Genomic DNA, 27,066 nt, shown 5'->3' with positions numbered 1-27,066 from the left:
AGCCATTTCGTCTTAGCTTCCCTACACTTCCTATTTATTTCATTCCTCAGCGACTTGTATTTCTGTATTCCTGATTTTCCCGGCACATGTTTGTACTTCCTCCTTTCATCAATCAACTGAAGTATTTCTTCTGTTACCCATGGTTTCTTCGCAGCTACCTTCTTTGTACCTATGTTTTCCTTCCCAACTTCTGAGATCGCCCTTTTGAGAGATGTCCATTCCTCTTCAACTGTACTGCCTATTGCGCTATTCCTTATTGCTGTATCTATAGCGTTAGAGAACTTCAAACGTATCTCGTCATTCTTTAGTACTTCCGTATCCCACTTCTTTGTGTATTGATTCTTCCTGACTAATGTCTTTAACTTCAGCCTACTCTTCATCACTACTATATTGTGGTCAGAGTCTATATCTGCTCCTCGGTACATCTTACAATCCTGTATCTGATTTCGGAATCTCTGTCTGACCATGATGTAATCTAATTGAAATCTTCCCATATCTCCCGGCCTTTTCCAAGTATACCTCCTCCTCTTGTGATTCTTGAACAGGGTATTCGCTATTACTAGCTGAAACTTGTTACAGAACTCAATTAGTCTTTCTCCTCTTTCATTCCTTGTCCCAAGCCCATATTCTCCTGTAACCTTTTCTTCTACTCCTTCCCCTACAACTGCATTCCAGTCGCCCATGACTATTAGATTTTCGTCCCCTTTCACATACTGCATTACCCTTTCAATATCCTCATACACTTTCTCTATCTGTTCATCTTCAGCTTGCGACGTCGGCATGTATACCTGAACTATCGTTGTCGGTGTTGGTCTGCTGTCGATTCTGACAGTCATATGTTACTGTCTCTGGTCTTTCACTGAATGAGCATAGCTGTGCTGCAAACGTAAGTCCGTTGCAATTGTGAAGTCCCTATTCACGCTATCTAAGCATTTTAAACAAACTAACTTCTTTATAACTCTCTCTTTACTGTTTTATAGCCCTGTCTCAGAATTAAACAATTACCTATATCAAGTGTTTCTGGCCATTTTGTAAATTCTGTTAAGTGCTCATCAATTGCCATTACAACGTGTCAAGAATAACCAGATGCCCTCAACAATTAAATTCAGCATGCTTATCACAGACCAAAGTAGACTTTTTTCTGGGAAATATACAGTGTTTATAAAAAAAAGTGTCATAAACTTTAGGGATTAACTCTTGACATCAAAATGTTACAAAAAGTTCATAAGAACATGGTAATGAAAATTCTTCCTTAGGGAGTATGAAAGGAATTCCCTGTAATGACCCCTGGTTGTGTAATTTACCTCAAACATGCACAATTACCCACTTTCTTGGCATTTGTTTTGTTTTGCCTGATTGTCATTTATTTTATTTTTGTTGTATGTGCCAGCTAGCCCTGCTGGATACATCCTTCCCCGCATCACTTTATGCCAGGTTGCTTGCTCCACAGGCAAGGCAGCAAACAAAGTAAGCCTGTTCAACAGAGGTCACCTTAAGCAAAAGAACTAGTTTGCCACAGCTCCTGCAAACACCAACCATGCACGACGACAACATCATCCAGCCAGGAGAACCAGCAGCAGACAATCTCTCTATCTGTATCATTGACAGCCAATCACATGGATCCAATGTAGCCATCTGCCTAATGCTATATAACCTATGGCCCAAAGGCTGTAGAGACAGTCACAGCTGGATCTGGAGTCACACCCTACACCTAACAGTTGAGTTCTACAGCTGGCAGTCAAAGTCACTAAGTTCCCAGTAAATGAAGTGGACTACTGATAGATCCCATACTGGACACTTAGTAAATAAAACTTGTTACTTGAACCTCTGCAGCCCTAGTGCTGCATTGCCATTAAGGACTTAGTCTGTGGAGGAGTTACTACAGGTGATAATTTGTCAGTTTTTTATATGGATTATTTGTGCACCAGAGTGCTTGTCAAGATATTTTGTGTGTTGTAATGAAAGAGAGGTATTTTACTTGGACTAATTCATTTGTGTAGTAGGTTCAACATTCTACAATGGCACAGTCATTAATACTGATACAGCTCAACAGGAGTAGAAAGCACATCACATCAGTGGTGCAGGCAGTTTTGTGACTTTACAGGTGACACTTCAGTCAATATTGGGATTAGGGACTTGCACATGAACCATATTTCTCAAAATATTTCAACAGTCATTAATGTATGTATACTTACATACACAATTTTGGACCTTACTTACCAAGTGTTTTGTGTGTCAAGAATACAGCACAGTATACTTTTTCTGGTTTTTCTACTTTGTAGTGTTGGCTTTAGAACTTTTATTTAACTGTGGACATGCAATTGACATAAATTTTTCTCAGAACTCTGGTCTGTTATGGGGGATATATTGAATTTGGTTATGTGATGGACAATGGGACTTGCATCATGCATCTTGTGATTTCCTGCATACTCTTGTGTGTGAATTCTTCCTGATGGTGCAACAAACTGATTTTATGATTCCAATGCTTAACATCCTCCAGCTGCTGGGAAAATTGAGTGCTACACAGACAAAGTTAGTGGCCACTCAGGGCAGTTGCTATACTGGCCTGGCTGGAGGACCGAGAATAACTTCACAAAGGCATTCAGTGAACACAGCTGGCATTCCATCAATTTGATACAAGACAAGAACAGTATACTCATTCCTTGGAGAAACTTGAACAACATTTTATGGTAAATAGAACCTTCGATAGTGTAACCAAATGTGTATTTTCCTTGTCTAATGCTGGTGCTTATGTGTATGGTCTGTTCACCCACTTTTGCCCGTTAAACACCTGTGTGACTTGAGTTAGTCAGATGTTAAGGACAGATAGGTGGTTTTTTCAGAGTTAACTTAGTATTGTGGTGGCACGCTATAAATTGTATCACACACATAAGAAGACTGGCCAGTCATTAAAATAATGGGTTACTATTCTGCAAGGCCTTACTCGTGGCTGTCATTTCATGTGTTAAAACAAAGATTGTGCTCTTCTCTATGTGCACAATGCTGCGAGGGATATGGTAATTGTCCATGTTCCAGATGCACGGCTACAAAAGAATCTTACCATTCTGAATAACCCCATATTAGATGAGTGCTTATCTGTTATTCAAGCTTCGAGAAGGCCAAACAAACAGAGCAACTGCTTGACTACAACAGAACTGAACTTTTTCAGACAAGCTTTAAGAGTGGAGCTGTTCATAAAGGGAAATAACAGTAAACATTATCAGGTATTTAGATCTCAGGCCACACCCACAACAAGGGCAAATCATCTTATGATGGTCACTCTTCTCAGGTGAAATCTTGCTGTCAGTGTTTCGTGACCCATGATAGGCAATCCTGCTATTACAAACACATCAAGTGCTTATTTTGTCAGAAACTGGGTCACAAGGCTGAAGTCTGTTTAAATAAATAACACCTCATGTCCAAATGCTCCAATTTTACTGATGACATAGATGGTTCTGTGTATACATTTGATTCTAGTACTGATGATTTTGAAAATACTGTGTGTAGTGTTCTATCAAATGATACTCCTACTGATGGTTTTGAAAATAATGTATACACTGTTCCCTCATGTGTTCAGTTTGAGTCTAATGTTGATGAATTTGAAAATAATATGGACGAGGTTCTTTCACATAATGACAAAGCTGTGTTTGTGGCTTCCACAGTTAATGGTCTAATGGTTGAAATCCATACAGGCAGTGGCTCGTCTAGATCTCTTACCAGTAGTGATACATATGGGTAATTCCATGTCATTTCTACACAACACAAATTTCATGCAAAATTAGTGCATTCAATGATCCATATAAGAGATGGAAAATTACCAATTTGCAGAGTTATATGACAACTGTGAAGAAAGTTATAGGTCTGCAAAGCTTGGAACTTGTATGAAATTTACATGTGTCTGTCTCAATATAAATGACTGTAACTATGAATCTAAACCAGATAAAGCAATGAAACTTATATCATTGAGAAGCTAGTGAGTAAACCTTTGACCTTGTATATCTCAAACACCCTACCTACAGTTTTTTTTTTAAATTGTATTGCTCTAATATGTTACTATAAACATGGTAAATATCAATATGGCATACCAAAGGTGCGTTGTTGTGATCTTAGCCCAAAGACTGGTTTGATGCAGCTCTCCATGCTACTCTATCCTCTGCAAGCCTCATCATCTCCGAGTAACTACAGCAACCTGCATCCTTCAGAATCTGCTTAGTGTATTCATGTCTTGGTCTCCCTCTGCAATTTTTACCCTTCATGCTTCCCTCCAATATTAAATTGGTGATCCCTTGATGCCTCAGAATGCGTACTAAGAACCGATCCCTTCTTCTAGTCAAGTTGTGCCACAAATTGCTCTTCTCCCCAGTTTTTTTCAGTACCTCCTCATTAGTTATGTGATCTACCGAAGTAATCTTTAGCATTCTTCTGTAGCACCACATCTCAAAACCTTCTATTCTCTTCTTGTGTAAACTGTTTATCATCCACATTTCACTTACATACAAGGCTATACTCCAAACGTCTTCCAGACTCTTAAATCTATAGTTGATGTTGATTATCTCTCTTATTCAGAAATGTTTTTCTTGCCATTCCCAGACTGCGTTTTACATCCTCCCTACTTCGACCATCACCAATCATTTTGCTTCTCAAACAGCAAAACCGATCTGCTATTTTAAGTGTCTCATTTCCTAATCTAATTCTCTCAGCATCACCTGATTTAATTCGATTAGTTTCCACTACCCTCGTTTTGCTTTTGTTGATGTTCATCTTACATCATCCCTTCAAGACACTGCCCATTCTGTTCAACTGCTCTTCCAAGTCCTTTGCTGTCTCTGACAGGTTTACAAAGTCATCAGTAATCCTCAAAGTTTCTATTTCTTTTCCCTGGACTTTAATTCCTATTTCAAATTTTTCATTTGTTTCCTTTACTGCTTGCTCAAGATACAGATTGTATAATATCAAGGCTAGGCTACAATCCTGTCTACTCCTCTTCTCAGCCAATGCTTCACTTTGGGCCCCTTGACTCTTATAACTGCCTTCTGGTTTCTGTACATATTGTAAGTAGCCTTTCACTCCCTGTGTTTTACCTCCACTACCTTCAGAATTTGTAGTGTGTATTCCAGTCAACAACATCAAAAACTTTCTCTAAATCTACAAATGCTATAAACATAGATTTGCCTTTCCTTAACCAAGCTTCTAAGATAAACCATAGGGACAGTATTGCGTCACGTGATCCTACGTTTCTACGTCACGTGATCCTACGTTTCTATGGAATCCAAACTGACCTTCCCTGAGGTCGGCTTCTACCAGTTTTTCTATTCGTCTGTAAAGAATTCGTGTTAGTATTTTGCAACCACGACTTACTGAACTGCTAGTTCAATAATTTTCTCACCTGTCAGCACCTGATTTCTTTGGAATTGGAATTATTATATCCTTCTTGAAGTCTGAGAGTATTTTGCCTGTCTCGTGCATCTTGCCCACCAGATGGAAGAGTTTCATTATGGCTGGCTTTGCCAAGGCTACCTGTAGTTCTAATAGAATGTCATCTACTCCCGGAGTCTTGTTTCTACTTAGGTCTTTCAGTGTTCTGTCAAATTCTTCACGCACTATCATATCTCACATCTCATCTCATCTACATCCTCTTCCGTTTACATAATATGCCCTCAAGCACATTGCCCTTGTATAGACCCTCTATATATTCCTTCCACCTTTTGGCTTTCCATTCTTTGCTTAGGACTGGTTTTCCATCTGAGCTCTTGATATTCATATAGGTGGTTTTCTATTTCTCCCACATCTATTTAATTTTTCTGTAGGCGACATCTACCTTACCCCCTAGTGATATATGCTTCTACATCCGTACATTTGTCCTCTAGCCATTCCCACTAAGCTGTTTTGCTCTTTCTGTCGATCTCATTTTTTAGATGTTTGTACTCCCTCTTGCCTGCTTCATTTACTGCATGTTTATGTTTTCTTCTTTCATCAATCGAATTCAATATTTTTTGTGTTACCCAAGGATTACCACTAGTCCTCATCCTTTTCTACTCAATCTTCTGCTGCCTTCACCATTTCATCTCTCAATGTAACTATACAGTAAAGCTACATGCCATTGGGAAAAAATTACCGCTGTAGTTTCCACCTTGCTTTCAGCTGTTTGCTGTTTTGGTTGATGCTATAAGGCCAGTTCAGTCAATCATCCACTGTTGCCCCTGCAACTACTGAAAAGGCTCTCAACAGATGAGTGTTGTGGTTGCACCTATAGTATGGCTATCTGTGTCGCTGATGACCAAAGGTATCATGACCAAAATTTATTTCATATACATCTCTACACTATATTTAATCTACATCTCTACACTAACAAAATGCAATAAGCAGCCATTTATCAGTTTTTTCCTCCTTCAGAACAGCAGCCAACAGCAGTCACTATTATTCTGACTAACTAGTGAAAATTTCAAGTATAAAATTCTCCCCTGACATTTCGTCTCTGACTCTGCAGGAGACATCCTCGGAGGTACAGTGGCAAACTGCGAAGAGAACTCGAGGAAGCGCTGATTATATACGCAGTACAGAGGGCACCACTGTCGATCACGTGGCGTCGACTATGAGATTGTCTCTGGTAATGCCAACATTCTCGATTGAAAGTAATCGATCGTCACGAGAATGTTGGCATTACCCGAGACAAACTCATAGCCAACGCCACGTGATCGACAGTGGCGCCCTCTGTATTGCCTATATAATCAGCGCTTCCTCGAGTTCTCTTCGCAGTTTGCCGCTGTACCTCTGAGGATGTCTTCCGCAGTCAGAGCCAAACGTCAGGGGAGAGTTTTATACTTCGACCACGCCTATCAGCCCAGAAGTTTTAAGTGAAGACAATACCAGCCATGAAAGCCTACACTGTATGACCAGAGAGACTTTTATTTCAGCCAGTTATCGTTAGCTTCCTACCCCCATGAACCATGGACCTAGCCGTTGGTGGGGGGGCTTGCTTGCCTCAACGATACAGATAGCCATACCGCAGGTGCAACCACAACGGAGGGGTATCTGTTGAGAAGCCAGACAAACATGTGGTTCCTGAAGAGGGGCAGCAGCCTTTTCAGTAGTTACAGGGGCTACAGTCTGGATGATTGACTGATCTGGCCTTGTAACATTAACCAAAACAGCCTTGCTGTTGTGGTACTGCGAATGGCTGAAAGCAAGGGGAAACTACAGCCATAATTTTTCCCGAGGGCATGCAGCTTTACTGTATGGTTAAATGATGATGGCGTCCTCTTGGATAAAATATTCCGGAGGTAAAATAGTCCCCCATTCGGATCTCCGGGCGGGGACTACTCAAGAGGACGTCGTTATCAGGAGAAAGAAAACTGGCATTCTACGGATCGGAGCGTGGAATGTCAGATCCCTTAATCGGGCAGGTAGGTTAGAACATTTAAAAAGGGAAATGGATAGGTTAAAGTTAGATATAGTGGGAATTAGTGAAGTTCAGTGGCAGGAGGAACAAGACTTCTGGTCAGGTGAATACAGGGTTATAAATACAAAATCAGATAGGGGTAATGCAGGAGTAGGATTAATAATGAATAAAAAAATAGGAGTGTGGGTAAGCTACTGCAAACAGCATAGTGAATGTATTATAGTGGCCAAGATAGACACGAAGCCCATGCCTACTACAGTAGTACAAGTTTATATGCCAACTAGCTCTGCATATGACGAAGAAATTGAAGAAATGTATGATGACATAAAAGAAATTATTCAGGTAGTGAAGGGAGACGAAAATTTAATAGTCATGGGTGACGAATTCGAGAGTAGGAAACGGGAGAGATGGAAACATAGTAGGTGAATATGGATTGGGGCTAAGAAATGAAAGAGGAAGCCGTCTGGTAGAATTTTGTACAGAGCATAACTTAATCATAGCTAACACTTGGTTCAAGAATCATAAAAGAAGGTTGTATACGTGGAAGAACCCTGGAAATACTAAAAGGTATCAAATAGATTATATATTGGTAAGACAGAGATTTAGGAACCAGGTTTGAAATTGTAGGACATTTCCAGGGGCAGATGTGGACTCTGACCACAATCTATTGGTTATGAACTGTAGATTAAAACTGAAGAAATTGCAAAAAGGTGGGAATTTAAGGAGATGGGACCTGGATAAACTGAAAGAACCAGAGGTTGTACAGAGTTTCAGAGACAGCAAAAGTGAACAATTGACAGGAATGGGGGAAAGAAATACAGTAGAAGACGAATGGGTAGCTTTGAGGGATGAAGTAGTGAAGGCAGCAGAGGATCAAGTAGGTAAAAAGACAAGGGCTAGTAGAAATCCTTGGATAACGGAAGAAATATTGAATTTAATTGATGAAAGGAGAAAATATAAAAATGCAGTAAATGAAGCAGGCGAAAAGGAATACAAACGTCTCAAAAATGAGATCGACAGGAAGTGCAAAATGGCTAAGCAGGGATGGCTAGAGGACAAATGTAAGGATGTAGAGGCTTATCTCACTAGGGGTAAGATAGATACTGCATACGGGAAAATTAGAGAGACCTTTGGAGAAAAGAGAACCACTTGTATGAATATCAAGAGCTCAGATGGAAACCCAGTTCTAAGCAAAGAAGGGAAAGCAGGAAGGTGGAAGGAGTACATAGAGGGTCTATACAAGGGCGATGTACTTGAGCACAACATTATGGAAATGGATGAGGATGTAGATGAAGATGAAATGGGAGATACGATACTGCGTGAAGAATTTGACAGAGCACTGAAAGACCTAAGTCGAAACAAGGCCCCGGGAGTAGACAACATTCCATTAGAACTACTGATGGCCTTGGGAGAGCCAGTCATGACAAAACTCTACCATCTGGTGAGCAAGATGTACGAGACAGGTGAAATACCCTCAGACTTCAAGAAGAATATAATAATTCCAATCCCAAAGAAAGCAGGTGTTGACAGATGTGAAAATTACCGAACTATCAGTTTAATAAGTCACAGCTGCAAAATACTAACGCGAATTCTTTACAGACGAATGGAAAAACTGGTAGAAGCTGACCTCGGGGAAGATCAGTTTGGATTCCATACAAATGTTGGAACACGTGAGGCAATACTGACCCTACGACTTATCTTAGAAAATAGATTAAGGAAAGGCAAACCTACGTTTCTAGCATTTGTAGACTTAGAGAAAGCTTTTGACAATGTTGACTGGAATACTCTCTTTCAAATTCTAAAGGTGGCAGGGGTAAAATACAGGGAGCGAAAGGCTATTTACAATTTGTACAGAATCCAGATGGCAGTTATAAGAGTCGAGGGACATGAAAGGGAAGCAGTGGTTGGGAAGGGAGTGAGACAGGGTTGTAGCCTCTCCCCGATGTTATTCAATCTGTATATTGAGCAAGCAGTAAAGGAAACAAAAGAAAAGTTTGGAGTAGGTATTAAAATCCAAGGAGAAGAAATAAAAACTTTGAGGTTCGCAGATGACATTGTAATTTTGTCAGAGACAGCAAAGGACTTGGAAGAGCAGTTGAACGGAATGGACAGTGTCTTGAAAGGAGGATATAAGATGAACATCAACAAAAGCAAAACGAGGATAATGGAATGTAGTCGAATTAAGTCGGGTGATGCTGAGGGAATTATATTAGGAAATGAGACACTTAAAGTAGTAAAGGAGTTTTGCTATTTGGGGAGCAAAATAACTGGTGATGGTAGAAGTAGAGAGGATATAAAATGTAGAATGGCAATGGTAAGGAAAACGTTTCTGAAGAAGAGAAATTTGTTAACATCGAGTAGAGATTTGTGTCAGGAAGTCGTTTCTGAAAGTATTTGTATGGAGTGTAGCCATGTATGGAAGTGAAACATGGACAATAAATAGTTTGGACAAAAAGAGAATAGAAGCTTTCGAAATGTGGTGCTACAGAAGAATGTTGAAGATTAGGTGGGTAGATCACGTAACTAATGAGGAGGTATTGAATAGGATTGGGGAGAAGAGAAGTTTGTGGCACAACTTGACTAGAAGAAGGGATCGGTTGGTAGGACATGTCCTGAGGCATCAAGGGATCACAAATCTAGCATTGGAGGGCAGTGTGGAGGGTAAAAATTGTAGAGGGAGACCAAGAGATGAATACACTAATCAGATTCAGAAGGATGTAGGTTGCAGTAGGTACTGGGAGATGAAGGAGCTTGCACAGGATAGATTAGCATGGAGAGCTGCATCAAACCAGTCTCAGGACTGAAGACCACCCCAACAACAACAACAACAACAACAACATTATCTTGTTTCACGGGTGTACCCAACCTGCAGTAACAACTGCTTGAATATTTAGTAGGAGTTTGTAAAAAAATTTCTCCACTTCGACAGCTGCCACGCATTCCATACCAAGACGTCACCTCTGTACAGCCTAGCCACCCAGGGTAGTCGCATCTGCATTGACAAGCAGTCCCTCTCAAAATATACTGAGGGTCTCACTAAAGTCTTCACTGACCGTAATTATTCTCCCAACTTTGTACAAAAACAAATCTCTCTTGCCTTAACTTTCCAGTGTCCCATCACCTCCCAAAACCCCACAGTCCAGCCACAAAGGAGCATTCCCCTTGTAACTCAGTACCACCCAGGATTAGAGCGACTGAATTACATTCTCCACCAGGTCTTCGATTACCTCTCGTCGTGCCCAGAAATGAGGAATGTCCTGCCCACTATGCTTCCCACCCTTACCACAGTGGTATTCCGCCATCCACTGAACCTACACAATATACTTGTCCATCCTTACACAACGTCTGCTCTCAATCCCTTAACTCATGGCTCATACCCCAGTAATAGACCTAGATGCAAGACCTGTCCCATACATCCTCCCACCACCACCTACTCCAGTCCATTCACTAACATCACCTATCCCGTGAAAAGCAGGGCTACCTGTGAAACTAGTCATGTGATCTACAAGCTAAGCAGCAACCACTCTGCTGCAGTCTATGTAGGCATGACAACCAACAAGCTGTCTGTCCACATGAATGGCCACTGACAAACTGTGGCCAAGAAACGAGTGGACCACCTGTGACGAAGCAAGCTATGATATTTTTACTTCCCCTCTTGTTTTGCCATCTGTCTACTTAATTTCATTTTTTTCAAATTTAAATAACTACCATTAACATACGTGAATATAATCTGCATTTCCATAAAAGAGAAAGATTGGCCCTCAGTTTTAAAGAACATAACACCAGATCTAATTTTGAGCTGAGTTTTACGTATGTAATTGATTTTCTAATTTATATTGACTATTCCTAGTTAGTATCTTTTGTTATAGGGTGAAATTGCCAATTGTTTCGTAACTTAAATTCTATTGTTGACTTTTAAACAAACACAAATTTTGTACTAATTATAAACATTTGGAGGAACAACTAATAGTATTCTTCCAAGTATTTATTTGGCTCTATTTGAAAACATGTTAGCAAAGCCAGCCCTTAATTTATTCCGAAGTAATTAATAGTTTTTTCAGAAGTATTGTTTGCATAACTAAATATGTTAATTTCATCATTTAAACAAATACTTCGGCCTAAACCTTTAAGACACTGCTGAAGGGAATGAATTTTCCAAGGTATTCAGTTAATTTAATGAGTTAAGTTTTAATTGTAATTTCTCTAAATTTAACTTCGAACAATGTGTAGTGTCAGTACCTGTTATTGTGAATATATATAGGGTGGTCCATAGATAGTGACCGGGCCAAATATCTCATGAAATAAGCATCAAACGAAATAACTACAAAGAACGAAACTCATCTAGCTTGAAGGCGGAAACCAGATGGCGCTATGGTTGGCCCGCTAGATGGCGCTGCCATAGGTAAAATGGATATCGACTGCGTTTTTTAAAATAGGAACCCTTATTTTTTATTACATATTCGTGTAGTATGTAAAGAAATATGAATGTTTTAGTTCGACCACTTTTTTTCGCTTTGTGATAGATGTCACTGTAATAGTCACAAACATATAAGTACGTGGTATCACGTAACATTCCGCCAGTGCGGACGGTATTTGCTTCGTGATACATTACCCATGTTAAAATGGACCGTTTACCAACTGCGCAAAAGGTCGATATCATGTTGATGTATGGCTATTGTGATCAAATGCTATGTATGCTGCTCGGTATCCTGGACGACATCATCGAAGTGTCCTGACCGTTCGCTGGATAGTTACATTATTTAAGGAAACAGGAAGTGTTCAGCCACATGTGAAACATCAACCATGACCTGCAACAAATGATGATGACCAAGTAGATGTTTTAGCTGCTGTTGCATCTAAACCGCACATCAGTAGCAGACAAATTACAGGAGAATCGGGAATTTCAAAAACATCAGTGTTGAGAATCCTACATCAACATCTATTGCACCCGTACCATATTTCTATGACCAGGAATTGCATGGTGACGACTTTGAACATCATGTACAGTTCTGCCACGAGGCACAAGAGAAATTACGGGATGATGACAGATTTTTTGCACGCGCTCTATTTGGCAACGAAGTGTCATTCACCAACAGCGGTAACGTAAACCGGCATAATATGCACTACTGGGCAACAGAAAATTCACGATGGCTGCAACAAGTGGAACATCAGAGACCTTGGTGGGTTAATGTATGGTTTGGCATTATGGGAGGAAGGATAATTGGCCCCCATTTTATCGTTGGCAATCTAAATGGTGGAATGTATGCTGATTTCCTACGTAATGTTCTACCAATGTTACTACAAGATGTTTCACTGCATGACAAGATGGCAATGTACTTCCAACATGATGGATGTCCGCCACATAGCCTGCATGTGGTTGCAGCAGTGCTGAAGAGCATATTTCATGACAGGTGGATTGGTCATTGAAGCACCATACCATGTCCCACACATTCACCAGATCTGACGTCCCCGGAATTCTTTCTGTGGGGAAAAGTTGAAGGATATTTGCTATCGTGATCCACCGACAATGCTTGATGACACGCGTCAGCGCATTGTCAATGCATGTGCGAACATTATGGAAAGCGAACTAATCACTGTTGAGAGGAATGTCGTTAACACGTATTGCCAAATGCATTGAGGTTGACGGACATCATTTTGAGCATTTATTGCATTAATGTGGCATTTACAGGTAATCGTGCTGTAACAGCATGCATTCCCAGAAATGATAAGTTCACAAAAGTACATGTATCACATTGGAACAACCGAAATAAAAGGTTCAAACGTACCTACATTCTGTATTTTAATTTAAAAAAGCTACCTGTTATCAGCTGTTCATCTAAAATTATGAGCCATATGTTTGTGACTATTACAGCGCCATCTATCACAAAGTGAAAAAGTGGTCCAACTAAAACATTCATATTTCTTTACGTACTACACAATTATGTAATAAGAAATGGGGGTTCCTATTTTAAAAAATGCAGTTGAGATCTGTTTGACCTATGGCGGCGCCATCTGGTTTCCCCCTTCAAGCTAGACAAGTTTCGTTCTTCGTAGTTTTTCCGTTTGATGCTTATTTTGTGAAATATTTGGCCCGGTCACGATCAATGGACCACCCTGTACATGGGCCCAATTTTTGGTCCCGACACAGTCAGTCCATGGCCGAGTTTCAGACAAGAACTTGTGTTTGTTAGAACAACAACAATGCAGCAAATTAACTGTGAAATAAGTGTAACACAATTAGGCCATGTGTTAAAACAATGACAGTGTCCATTCAATACGTACCACAATATTCTACAAGACTTGGGTACAAGACTTGGGAACTGTACGGTTAGGTTTTAACTGCTCTTAGATGTACAACAGTAAACTATTTAAGCAATATGTGCATGTTCACTTGGAGCCTGTTAATGAGGCTTACTGAATGTTAAACAATAGTGCACTGGCCATATAACTGTGTAATATTGGGGGGTTGTGAACAGTGAAAGTAAAAAACTGAGAAACGCAAATGTGCACCTGTCGGCTACATCATTCAAAGTAGTCAGTGTTGTTGTTCCACACCCAATTTCTCACCCAGTGTAGCAACACAGTATCTCAACACAGAGGACAATTAACGAGGAAATAAAGTGGGTGAACTGTCACACACCCTGTTGCTGAACACACTGCCAAACATGACATCCTTCATTTCAATTACTGCTTCACAGCCTGTGCCATATAGATCCTTCCCACCAACACCAGTTCCTTCATTAGTCACTGTCATCACCCATCCAGCTCCTTCCCTGTTCCCATTCCAGCACTACACAGCCATCACTCCACCATCACACCCAGTCTTTTTATTTATCTCTTTTTCCACTACTCCCCCCCACCCCCACCCCCATCTCCCCTGCCCTCCGTCTAACCTGCAGCACTTCACTGCCCGCCACCCCCACCATACTATCCCTCCCCCTCCAGCCCCAGCCCCCTCCTTACCCCCAGCTAGCCACCACTCCCATCATGCACTGGTACTGCTAACAGTGTGGTTCCAGTTGCCTGAAACTGCAGTTGTGTGTGTGTGTGTGTGTGTGTGTGTGTGTGTGTGTCTGCACGCATCATCTATTGTTGACGAAGGTCTTAATGGCCAAAAGCTTTAATTGTGAGAGTCTTTTTGTTGTGCCTATCTGCTAAGTGTGACAAGACTGACTGATTATCTGTGTGTACTGTTTGGTACAAGCTGCATTGATGAAATTACAGGTAAGTGTTGGTTAACAACAGGCTGGGTAGTTCTACAGACTGTAACAAAATCAGCCGACAATTTCATTGAGGTGTTTGCATCAAATTTACTAACAGCTGCTACTACCACACTCATGTATCACCCAGCAAAAGTCACAGTTCTTTAAAATCACTAAAGAAGAACTCAAAGTAAGCAAATATCTTGTTGTTTGTGATTTTGCAGATAACTGCTCCTTCACCATTCAGGACCAAGTACACAGACTTCATTGGAATAGTTCACAGATTACAATTCCCTCATTGTTGTTTACTACATACACACAAATACTAATGAAATACACCATGTGTGGAAATGTCTGACTGCCTTCAGTGCAATACAGCGTGTGTGTATTCTTTCCAGTGCAATTTCACCCATTTCTTAAAATGTCACTTTCCCACTCCAAAGCACTTTTTATTACTTTCCATACATGGATGTGCTACCCACTACAAAAACAGAAAGAATTTCAAGAATCTGTCATACCATGAGGAAGATTTTGCTGTCTCAGCAGAATGGCTTTTTTTTTTTTTTGTTTTTTTTTTTTTTTTTTTTTTTACAGCACAGTGTAAAGGACCTCATGATGAGGTTGCAGAGGTTGTAAAGAGATTAACCACACTTGCCAGCTTCTCGCGGCCTTATGAAAACCAACAGTTCTTTCAATCATCATCATCATCATCATCATCATCATTTAAGATTGATTATGCCTTTCAGCATTCAATCTGGAGCATAGTCCCCCTTATAAAATTCCTCCATGATCCCCTCTTCTGATGTTAAGCCTATTACGTCAAAATCATTCTTAACCAAATCCAGGTACCTTCTCCTTGGTCTACCCCGACTCCTCCTACCCTCTACTGCTGAACCCATGAGTCTCTTGGGTAACCTTGCTTCTCCCATGCATGTAACATGACCCCACCATCTAAGCCTGTTCGCCCTGACTGCTACATCTATAGAGTTCATTCCCAGTTTTTCTTTGATTTCCTCATTGTGGACACCCTCCTGCCAATGTTCCCACCTACTAGTACCTGCAATCATCCTAGCTACTTTCATATCCGTAACCTCGACCTTATTGATAAGGTAACCTGAATCCACCCAGCTTTCGATCCCATACAACAAAGTTGATCGAAAGATTGAATGATGGACAGATAACTCAGTCTTGGTACTGACTTCTTTCTTGCAGAAGAGAGTAGATCGTAGCTGAGCACTCACTACATTAGCTTTGCTACACCTCGCTTCCAGTTCTTTCACTATGTGAAAGTTCTTTCAAAGGTGCAAAGAAAATGTTCCTTCATATGTCTTCCACTATGCGTCTCCACTACACATCAGTTTTCCATCACAATGAAGACATTGCCAAGCTGAAGTAACATTTAAAGAATACAAGGATGATTTCAGGCACCCAGAAGCTTCACTGTGTAATACCTATTAATGAAGTTATAGTAAAAACAAAGACATACTGTGCTTCTTCAGTAAGCAGAGAAGAGTCAGTGATTGCTATGGTGAATGAAATGTTATTAACAGATATCCAGGGATTTGTTGTCTGTATGTATGGCAGTCATTGGTGAGTTTCCTATGTATTGCAACCTTATGAAGAAACACATGAAGTAAGGCCAATTTATTGCATCCACAGGGACCATCTCCTGTCATTTGTGTTATCGCAAGATGTGATATTCTCATACCAACTGGAACGGCATGTAGTCTCTTTGGAGATTTGTAAGATGAGATTTTACCACGTTTGACTTCTTTTCTATTCAAGCCGCACTTTAAATGGTTTATAATACTATTAAATAATATAAACTATATTTTTATACAACATTACCTATGAATTGTACATTTTAATAATTTGTGTTTCATATGTATGTGCTACCTTCTGCATTTTATAGTGTACTGATGCTGACTCTTTTTTTTTTTTTTTTTTTTTTTGGCATGATACCTTTAGTGTGCCATCTTGATATTTACTATGTTTATAGTAACACTGAAACAATACAATACATTTTTTCAAAAAAATTGAAGATGGGGTGTTTTGAGATATTCAATGTCAAAGGTTAAAGTCAATTACCTCAAATATGAAAATTCTTAGAAACCCATCATGTTGCATAGCAATGTAAAGCTTTGCTCATTAGCTTTTCAACAGTAACTTTTGCAGCCCTGTAACTTTCTTCACAACTGTCATATACCTCCGTAAATTTGTAGCTTTCCATCTCTGTACGGACCATTGAATGCACCATATTTGAAAGAAACCTGAGATGGTCAGGTTGAAAACGTCACTTTTCTGTGTTGAACTGACACGGAATTACCCATATGCTTAAATTGGTTCTCCAACATTGCTCATCTTCCATGGAACTTTGAAATGTTACAGTAAGCAGAGAGTAAGAAAACAAAGGACACTGTCAAGTGCACATCAATTATAAAAACACTCAAGTGATGCAAATGCATACAGTGTTCAATATTTTGGAACTTGATCTCCTTCATTGTCTGTGTTTCAGGGCTCTCAGTTCAAAAGCCCACATCCAAGCCACATATGTGGACAGGGTCAGTGCACCACTGCCTTCTTCTTTGCCTGGAGACCAGAGCTAGCGAAGCCATGGATTCTGTTCCACCTCCATTGTGTTGGATCTTTCCTAGAAACACACTGGGTTGTCCTGCTGGACACTCACTCTGACTACCTGTATGTGGTACAGACGGGCAACCTGGATACATTCCACACAACCCAGGCATTACAGCGGATCTTGGCTGTGGAAGGTCTTCCTCGTGCCACTGTGACATGTGATGGTACCCACACTGCGGTTCAATATTTCTTCTCCTTCTGCATGACAAGGCATACAGTTCCCCAGCAGCATAACCAACAGGGCCATCATCTGCTTCATCCACACATCAAAGGATCAAAAGTGGAAGTTAGTGGCTGAGCACATTTGAGAGGACACTTTTCTCATGTTTCTCTCTGCTTACAGAAGTACCGCCTACCTATCCCAGGTGGCACTCCACCACCAGGACACCTTAGGTGTTACAGGCTTCCACCATGAGAAATGGCAGCTCACAATCAGGACCATAATCTCCAAGTCAGTGTCTCAGTTGGGACAGCCAGGAGACAAAACATCACTAGAACCTGACTGTGTCTCAGAATGGTTCTGCCTTACAGTCCTTGTAGCTCTTTTTCAGTCACATGTCCCAACAACGCATCTTCCCATGTGGGGGCATATAGATTTTCAACACAGTAGCATTGCTGGCACACGGCAATCACTGGCTCTGCCTGGATGTAGAGAAAAACAGCTTCATCTTGGAGGCCAGGACACAGATGGACATTGTCCACAACTCTTGGTAACAACCAACAAAGAAGAGCCTTCCCCTCCCCCCTCCTGAAGGGAGGGGAGGGGGGGGGCTGTTGGATCATCCTTTTATGCCTTCTGTTTACGTTCCTGTATTTCAGGTTACCTGTACCAAATGGAAGGCATTGAGCAGTAAGTCACAGTGGCTGTTCAACACAGGTCACTTTCGGTGAAGGACCTACTTTGCCACACTTCCCACAGACTCCAGCCAGGGATAATGATGGTATCACTTGGCCAGGAGAGCCAATGAGTGACAAGCTCTTTATCTCTAGCAGCAACAGTCAAACACATGGAGTCAATGTAATCATTCACGTGATGTTATAAGCTGCAGAGAGAGTTGCAGTTGCATTCTGTAGTTTGATTCTACAATCAACAGTTGCAGTTACGGAGTTACCTGCCTGTGTTGTAGACTATTAAGAGCTGCCATCTGCCATGTCAGTAAGCAGACTTGCTACTGGAATCATCACAGCTGTAGTGCTGCATTGCCGTTAAGGACTTCGTCTCTGTAGGACATTATTAGAGTGATAATGAGACATTGACTAAGTTTCTGTTGTCTGCACCACAGTTCACGTCAAGGTATTTTGTGAGTTACAATAAATAAGAATTATTTTATTTGGACTAATTTATTTGTGTAGCAGTTTCAGAACACTACACTGGCACAGTCGTTTATAGTGATGTAGCTCACAGGAAGTAGAGAGCACATCACAGTAGTTTCAGAGTAACTTCCATCACAACATATCACAACAACATATCAGTGACTGAAATGACAGATATGCACTACATGTACAACCTAGCAAATAGCAATGGGGACGCACCACCTCAAATTTATGCTGCATGTTATGCTGGGAGGCAGCTGTCTTGAGGATAAATGTTTGTACAACTCCACTAGTGCTTGTGAAAGACAGACTTTTTTGAGAAGAGAGCTGCAGATGCTGGGAGGCTACACAATGCACTAATGCCTGAGCTCGAGGAACAAATTCTTCAGACTGTGGATGAAACTCCTAATTTTACAAGAACAACTGCAAAAATGGGAAGTCATTAAGCACATGATGATCTGGAACATTCTGCATAAAAATCTGTACCTGTATCACCTTCAATAGCTGCACGGACTAAGAGAGGCAGATTTTCAGCCAAGAATAGCTTTATGCCCATGCATGTTTGAGAAGTGTGCTGTGTCTGCAGTTCTCAGCATGTACCTTACTCATTGGTGAGGGTAGATTTTCATATGATGGATCTTCAATTATCATAAAAATCATGTCTGGGTTTATGAAAACCTTCATGAAGTCAGACAAGACAGACATCATCAGAGGTGCAGTCTCAATACGTGGGGTCAAATAATTCATGACCATCTCATTGGCCCTACTTCCTTCCACATTGTTTTTCCTGTCAAACACATCTGCGGTTTCTCAGACAACAATTGCTTCATTTACTGTCATTCAGGGAATGTGGTTTATGCACAATGGTGCTCCACTTCACTTTACATGTATAGTTTGCGAGTATCTTTGTTTTCCCCTGAGAACATTTAAAACCCTTGGTGTATTCAACTCCCACACCCATTGTTGAATTCCAAGGGAGTGTTTCCAAACTTGATTTTCCACCACGTACAGAGAAATATAGAACACAGGCTTAAGGACGCAGGTGACCACTTAGGAAATTTTTTTTAATGTAAATGAATTTGATAAATATATCTTTTTTACACCACAAATTAAAAACCCTTTCATACCTTCCTAACAAACTTTCTGTAATGTTTTGATGTCATGAATAAATGCTCACAGTTTGTGAGACACATTTTATACACCCCGTACAACAAATAATTTTTCTTTTTGTGCAATTTAAGACTCTAAGATTCTGCTAACAACCAACCATCAGTCAAACAAAAAAAAATTTAAATAATATAATTTCTCAGTAATTTTGATTTATTATATTTTATTATGAGTTCTGTTGAACCTAATAGCACTAGAGTTGCTAAGATATGGAACGCTCAGTGTTCTTACACCAATTAAAATCATTATTTTTTTTTTTATAAAATTTATGTAGATGGATACTGTAAGGTACAATACACTGAGGTGATAAAAGTCGTGGGATACCTCTTAATACTGTATCTGACCTCCTTTTGCCTGGCATAGTAGAAGTCCCCTGCAGAAATATTGAGCCATGCTGCCTCTATAGCCATCCATAATTGCAAAAGTGTTGCCAGTGCAGAATTTTGTGCACCTCTCAATTATGCCCCATAAATGTTTGATGGGATACACGGCTGGCAATATGAGTGGCCAAATCACTCGTCAAATTGTCCAGAATCTCTAACAATTTTGGCATAGTGATAAGGTGCATTGTCATCCATAAAAATCCATGATTGTTTGGGAACATAAAGTCCAACGAATGGCTACAAATGTCTCACAGTAGCTGAACATAACCACTTCCAGTCAACAACTGGTTCAGATGGAGTACAGGACAAAGTCCATTCCACGTAAACACAGCACACACCATTTGGAGCCACCACCAGCTTGCACTGTGCCTTGTTGACAACCTGGGTCAATGGCTGTATATGGTGTGCACAATACTATAACACTACGATCAGATCTAGTCAACTGGAATCAGGACTCATATGACCAGGCCAGGGTATTCCAGTCATCTAGGATCCAATCAATACAGTCACAAGCCCAGGAGAGGCGTTGCACAGTGCACTGTCCTGTTAGCAAAGGCACTTGTGTCTGTCATCTGCTGCTGTAGCCCATTACCGCCAAATTTCATCACACTGTCCTAGCAGATACGTTCATTGTACAGACCTCATTGATTTCCATGTTTATTTTACACAGTGTTGTTTGTCTGTTAGCACTGACAACTGTACACAAACATCCCTGCTCTTGGTCTGTGGTGAGAGGTAATGCCTGAAATTTACTATTCTCGGCACTCTCTTGACACTGTGGTTCACAGATATTGAATTCCCTAACACTTTCCAAAATGGAATGTCCCAAGTGTCTAGCTCCAACTACCAGACTGTGTTTTAAGTCTGTTAATTCCTGTTATGTGGTCATACACACATCAGGAAACTTATTACATGAATCACTTGAGTACAAATGACAGCTCCGCCAATTCATTGCCCTTCTCCATCTTGTGTATGCAATACTATTATCATCTGTATAAGTGCATATTGCTAATCCATGACTTTCGCCACCTCAGCATATGGTAGATTCACAGTAGCACTCATATCAACTAATGGTATATCAAAATACCTGGAAATAAATAGGTAGTTCTACATAATATAACAAATACATCAGAATTAGTATTGTAGGGTAGTTCTTGCAGAATGTAAATATTTTGGGATTAGGGAGACCACTCACTGAAAAGTAGAAATGTAGAGTTATCAATAGGCGCATACAAAAGAAAGAAGACTTGCTACCTTTCAGTGTTAGCCCTGGATGAGATGGACGTGGGTGCCAGCATGACTAACAGTGCCAATGTAATTTTTTGGCAGATAGTCTGGTTGTGATGGTGCTAGTGTTGGGTGTGGGAAGTGGAAAGGAGGGAGATGGCTTTTGTGAGACAAGGTGGGGGGGGGGGGGGGGGGGGGCTAGCGTGATTGTAGCAGCGAGTGGGAGGCATACATGCTGAATGCAACGTGAAAGGAAGAGGAAACTGTAGGATGGAGGGTGTGGAGAAAGTGGAATACCTGAGACTGAGGCCAGTATGATAACAGGAGTGGACAATGAATTGCTAGGACATTTGTATAGTTCAGAGTAGCTGGCGGTGGAAGGAAGAATACAGCTGGCTCTGGTTGTCACAAAGCCATTGAAATTGAGCTTCCTGTGCTCAGCTGCATGTTGTGCCAGTGAGTGATTGACTTTGTTCTTGATGACAGTATGGTGATGTCCATTTATTCTGATGGACAGCTGATTAGACCAACATAAAAGGCTATGCAGTGTTTGCAGCAGAGTTTGTATGTAACATGGGTGTATTCACAGGTGGCCTGGCCTATGGTGAGGCAGGATAAGCCTATACCAGGGCTGGAGTAGGATGTGTTGGGAGGGTGGATTGGGCAGGTCTTGCACCTTGGTCTATCGTGATTCCTGCACCAAGTGATTGGAAAAGGAAGTGGCATATGCATAGACGAGGATGTTGCGTAGATTGGGTGGGTGACGGAACACCACTTTAGGAGGTTTGAGAATGATCTTGGGTAGAACGTCGATCATTTCGATGGAGGATGAGAGATAATCAAAGCTCTGGTGAAGGATATGGTTGATTTGTTCCCTTCCAGGGTGATGAAGGGGCAGTACTTTGTTTCATTTCTTGGGGGTGGTGGGAGGAATTGGGGGGAGGGGGGGGGGATGAGGGTGAGAATATAGCACGCAAAATCTGTTTGTGAACTAGGTTTGGAGGGTAGTGCCTGTCTGTGAAGGCCTTTGTGAGGCCTCCAGTATACTGGGCAAACAAGTTCTTGTCACCGCAGATACGTCATCCACACTGGTTATTGTGCTCCAACTGGAAGTATTTTGGCTCATGTTGTCCGACACTTCCAACCACTGCCCAAAACCTAACCTTTCGCATCAAAGATACGAACCATTTCCTTCACTGATTATCCAACATCCCCTCCATTTTACCTTCTCTATCCCCACTCACTACTGTTGATGCCACCTTCTTATACAACATCCCTTCTGCTCATATCTTGCCACAATCAAACACTATATCTCTCAATGTCCTTCAGACCCCAAATGCAACACTTAATTCCTTACATGCCTTACCAACTACATCCCGACTCACAATTACTTTTCCTTTGAAGAGAAGGTGTACAAACAAATCCATGGCATAGCACCAACACGGCACCCTCCTGTGCCAATCAGTTTATGGGTCTTCTGGAGGAAACCTTCCTAACCTGCAAAAACCCCAAATCACAAATATGGTTCAGGTTCACTGATGATATCTTCACGACATGGACTCAAAGCCAATACAACACACCTGCATTCCTTCACAACCACAACGTATTTTCTCACTACTGCTTCACCTGGTTCTCCTCTACTCACAGTGCCATCTTCCTGGACATTGACCTCCACCTCCCTGATGGCTCAATCCACACCTCTGCCCACATTAAAACCACTAACCACCAATAGTACCTGAATTTTGACAGCTGCCATCCCTACCACACAAGAAGTCCCTCACATATATTGTAGCCACTCACAGGTGACGTATCTGCAGTGACAAGAACTCCCTTGCTCAGTATCCTAAAAGTCTCACAAAGGCCTTCACAGACAGCAATACCAACCCCCCCCCCCTCCCCTCCCACACACACCCAGTCCACAAACAGGTTTTGCACGCCACTTTCTCGCAACCCCCTCCCACCCAACCCTCCCACCACTTCCAAGAAACAAAACAAAAGAGTGCCCCCACATCACCCTAGAGTAGAGCAACTGAACCTTATCCTTTGCCAGGGCTTCAAATATCACTCATTATACATTGAAATGAGGGACATCCTAGCCAAGACCCTTCCTACCCATCCTGGTGTTCCATCACCCACACTACCTACACAGCATCCTTGTCCATCCCTATGCTTCTTTCATTCCCAATCCCTTGCCAAAGGAATCACTATGGACTAAGGTGCAAGATCTGCCCAATTCACCCAGCCAGCCATCTCCTACTACAGTCCTGTCACAGGCTTAACTTACCCTATCATAGGCCAGGCCACCTGTGAATGCAGCCATGCCATACATAAATTCCACTGCAAACACTGCATAGTCTTTTATGTTGGTCTGGCTATCAACTAGCTGTCCACCAGGATGAATGGTCACCACTGTACTGTTGCAGGAACTAGGTTGTCCAACTGAAGGCATAACATGCAGCTGAGCACAACATGCTCAACTTCTGTGGTTGCTTCACAAGGCAAGTCATCTGTATCCTTCTCATCACCGCCAGCACTTCTTTGAACTGTGCAGGTGGGAGTTGTCCTTGCAACACATCCTCCACTCCTGGAATCATTGTGGCCTCTGTCTTAGGTAACTCACTGTCTCCACATCCTCCACCCAGCAATTTCTCCTTCCTTTGTCCTATTGCCCCTCCCAATTCACATTCCCACATCACCTCCAGCATGTGCCGCTTCCCAACAGCCACTTTAATCATGCCAGCCCATATATCTGCTACCCCTTCCTCCCATGTCCCTAGCCAGCAAATCAGCCACCTCCCTCTGAGGCACTAGCCACCCACCCCCAGTCCATCTCCCTGCCACCCACTTCCCTCTGTCCATCTCAACTGACACTATCCACACCACAAACTGCCCGACTGCTGAAAATTGTTAGTGTAGTCAGCACCCCATGTAGGGCCGTAGGCTAGTGATTGAGAATGTGTGTGTGTGTGTGTTGTGTGTGTGTGTGTGTGTGTGTGTGTGTGTGTGTGTGTTTTCTCTAACTCATCACAGGATAACTCCAAAAGCTAGCATGTTCCCTTTCTTTTGTAAGTGTCTGTCGCAAACTCAACATTTTTCCTTTTCGGTGAATGGTCTCCTTAATCCTAAAGTATTCCAGAATTAGTGTTTATGCATTCACTATGAGTTATGCATATCTCAATATTTGAAAATCAATATATCATCTTCTCTGACAAAACATTATTTATATTAATGCTTACACTAATGGGACAAACCAGTTATAGAAAAGAACTACATATTTGCTTGTTCACTTATGCTAAAAAGTTCATTAAATGACTAGAATGAATTTTGATCTTGTACTGTGGCCATGATATGAAAAGTGAGAAGGTTTTATTTATGAAACACTCAAGGGAAAAGGTGTATGAAATTTTAATGTAAAAGTCTGTAGTTCACAGAACAGATTCCTGCAAGAGTGTATCATCAGATGAACACAATTAATAATGCATGTAACTTTTTTCTGAGGAAAAAAGAAATTGCTAATGGCTTCCTCTAAAAGGTGATGCTGTAAGACAACAATATATGGAAATATTGAAAGTAAGCTGCTCTGATGGATTCCTTAAGTACAAATGATGCAATTGTGCAGAAGCCAAAGTTTGCAGAATTATGTCTTCTAGCTAGATCTGGGACATGGCAGGATCAATTCAATTTGCTACCAACGCACAAACCCAAGAACCTAGCAGAGTCCACCTGATGAATTTCTTATTCTTTACATTTTATATTTATTTCTTTGTGTTCTTTCTGTATGACATGCAATTGGACATCAGGAGTTACTTGACATTCAGAGTGACTCCACTGCAGCTAAACCAGTTGAGGAAGATGTTTACAGGTTTTCTGCTGTTTTTTATCCACTGAAATTACCCACTGTAGTGTAACAGAGTGGGAGGAAATTTATAAATACGGTGGAACTTCTAAAGAAGACCACTCCTTTAAACTGACCCCCTCTCTAAACAACCATATTTTTAAGGAACTGAAATAAACTACCATAAGATCAATGCATCTTTATACCCTTTAAGATGACCACTACTTTTCTGGACCAAAGACCACTCTTTAACTGACAACGCCCTCCCTTTAATGCAACCACAAACAATCACAGAAGGGAGAATTACAATAGTGTATCACTGAAGGTTTCTCGTTGACAATGTGACAAAACCATCTAAAATTTCATTGTCATTTGTACTTCTAATAGCAAACAGTTCTGATTTTTCCTCTGTAGTGAACAGTTATGGCTACCTCAAATAAAAGAGAACTTGTTCTTTCACTAGAACAGCAAATTTCTGTTACTAGAGAGAGTGAAAAAGGAAAATCTCAGTGAGTGACTTTACCTGTGGCAAAAATCAAATACAGAATACAATTGCAAATTGCAAAGTGTATGTTAAGAATGTGAACGTAACGACAACGAAAATTCGAAGAAAAGATGGAGTCAACCATTTGACAATGTTCTAACTGGAAGTTGAGATTTACTATAATTACAAGTTGCTATTGAGATAGTTACATTTACAACATGGATGAAACTGGTCTATTTTTTTTAAAGCTATTCCAGACAAAACACTAACTGTTAAGGGTGATCAGTGCAAAGGAGGCAAAATGGCAAGACAAATGTTAACGATCAGTCTTCGTGCTAACCTCTGCATTGAAAAGGAAGAAATCATCCATGGTGCTTGCTGTATCTTGGCTAAAAATGTGCGAATGCTGGGTGACATTTTTCATTCTTGACTGAAGAATGTAAATTCAAAAATGAGCATTCATAAACACCAAAAATAGTTTCCATGATAATACATCGCATCACTGCAGCAAAAAATTATCAAATATTGAAACAATTTTTTTTCCTGCCAATACAACATTGTGTGTTCAGGCTCTTAACCAAAGAGTGATCTGGTCTTTTAAATTACATTATTGAAAGAATCTTCTGCATTCATAGTTGCAAAAATCGAAAATGCCACATCTGTGCATGACCTACCTACGTCTGTGACATTACGTGATGTCTGCTGGATTAAAAGTGAGTGCTATGGAGTGGAAAATGACAATTAGAAAATGGTTCATTAATTCTGGTTTTCAAGCTTCACAAGACATGGACACTGTAGAAAGTAGTGATGAATCAATAAACATCCTCAATCACATGTGCGAAGCCGCCAAAACTTAACTGTACATTTCTACAGTGAACAAAGAAATTTACTGCTTCAATTGTGGTGATAATTGGTAACATGTCATCACAGAAATGAACCCAGATCCTCAGTTTAGTGACAACCAAACCAGTGTAGTGAAGATGACACAATTCCTGTAGAGGCAATCCCATTAGGCAATGCCTTAGAGGGTATTGCTACACATAAGTCCCTTGCATCTGAGCTTTCCAACCAAAAACTGATGTACTTACTATAAGAGGTGGAAAAGGAATAGGATACTTTAACTGTAAACAAATGTACGAAAAAGTGTGTGCACATGATAATTAGATATGTACCATATTGTTATTACAGTTATTAAAACATTATAAGAACTTGTTTTTCAATGTATCAGTTGTTGTCATTAACTGTGTTTGAATGATTATGTCCAGCATCATATTTTACCTTGATCACCATTTAAGAAGACCATACCCTCCATACAACCACTTTCTCACAAAAATTCAAGTGGTTGGCTTAACTGGTTTCAGTGTATAAGAAACAGCATGGAACCCGGCATTGACCTTCATAGCCCCACTAAATGAAGC

General features: G+C 40.8%; 1 protein-coding gene across 10 annotated transcripts in view; it reads right to left on the bottom strand.

The window, feature by feature from the left end:
- The window catches only part of LOC126456978 (stress-activated protein kinase JNK), a 582,548-nt gene that overhangs the window by 12,102 nt on the left and 543,380 nt on the right, over positions 1–27,066 (bottom strand). The window lies entirely within an intron of this gene.

Source organism: Schistocerca serialis, chromosome 2 (assembly GCF_023864345.2).
Source record: "Schistocerca serialis cubense isolate TAMUIC-IGC-003099 chromosome 2, iqSchSeri2.2, whole genome shotgun sequence".
NCBI lineage: Eukaryota > Metazoa > Arthropoda > Insecta > Orthoptera > Acrididae > Schistocerca > Schistocerca serialis.
This window is presented reverse-complemented; position numbering and strand designations above follow the sequence as displayed.